The 1,355-nt window shown below is 32.7% G+C and overlaps 1 protein-coding gene across 1 annotated transcript in view; it reads right to left on the reverse strand.

Annotated features, from left to right (window-relative positions):
* The window catches only part of LOC106874782 (CCN family member 1), a 463,637-nt gene that overhangs the window by 269,267 nt on the left and 193,015 nt on the right, over positions 1 to 1,355 (reverse strand). The window lies entirely within an intron of this gene.

Genomic DNA, 1,355 nt, shown 5'->3' on the forward strand with positions numbered 1-1,355 from the left:
TATATATATATATATATATATATATTTAGCGAAGAATGTATTTATTGAGAAATCACTACGCCATATGCCTACGGGCATATGGCGTAGTGGTTAAGAGCGCGGGCTACTAACCCCAAGGTTCCGAGTTCGATTCACGGCAGCGACCTGATTAATAATAGTAATAATAATAATAATAAAATAATAATAGTAACATCGTTAGGAATGAGAACCCAGGTTCCAAATTTCCCCAAGACACCTGACGAAGGCTGGAGGGTATATCAGCCGAAACGTTGTGTTAACAAGAAACAAGATGAGGACAAATATCCGTCAAATATAAATAATGTAAATAATGATAGAAGCAATTATCTGCATATTAAGTTTGTTTATACACACGAAAAATTCGGATTCGTCTAGCTATTTTCCACCCTCGGTTGGTATCTTATCAGCAACTGAGTACGTTATTAGCTGAATCATTTGTGATCATTAAGGATTTCAGTACAGTTGATTGATTATTTGTCCTGTATGAGGTGTTCATTGTATGTAGTCACTTAACCCATAGCATTTAAACGGGTAATTTCTGACGCAAATATACTACCTGTTTAATGTTAAAAGCTGCTAGATTATGTCTCTCGACCCTACACCAGCATTTTATTCTAAAAATAACGATTTTTATCATCGAAATCTTAAAGCTATGAGATAATGCATAGTTAATTCCAAACAATGTGAATACATAATCGTTACATTTGACAGAGTAATCTGAATGCCAATAGATGATACTTGAAAAAAGAAAGTTTTTCGATGTCTTTCTACAGGCATATCTACTGCGTCTACAGAATAAAATCACATCGTGTGTGTATATATATATATATAGTTTTAGGGGAAAAAAAAAACAAGATTCATAAACTCATCGATGAAAATCCACTGTCACATATAGAAAAAAAATAATAAGTAAAAGCACAATAAATAAGTATAATATAGTAAAAAGTAAATATCATAAGAGAAAGATAATAAAACGACTACACGTGTAGTCATAGATTATTGCATATTGTATATGTATATTATTGTATATGTGACAGTGGATTTTCAACGATGAGTTCATGAACCTTGTTCTTTTCCCCTAAAACTATATATTTATATATATTTTATTCTGTGAAACTTAATTTAATTTTAATTTTTAATAAATTGATTTTTTACCTGTAATTTTGGATTTCATCCCTAATATTATATATATATGTATATGTATGTGTGTGTGTGTGTGCGTCTGTGTGTGTGTGTGTGTGTGTGTGCGTGCGCGCGCGCGTGTGTGCGTGTACACTACCATATCGGATGCACAAAGTGAGTTGGCAAACGATTATTGAGCGGGTGGGTGTTGTGCA

This window comes from Octopus bimaculoides, chromosome 3 (genome assembly GCF_001194135.2).
Source record: "Octopus bimaculoides isolate UCB-OBI-ISO-001 chromosome 3, ASM119413v2, whole genome shotgun sequence".
NCBI lineage: Eukaryota > Metazoa > Mollusca > Cephalopoda > Octopoda > Octopodidae > Octopus > Octopus bimaculoides.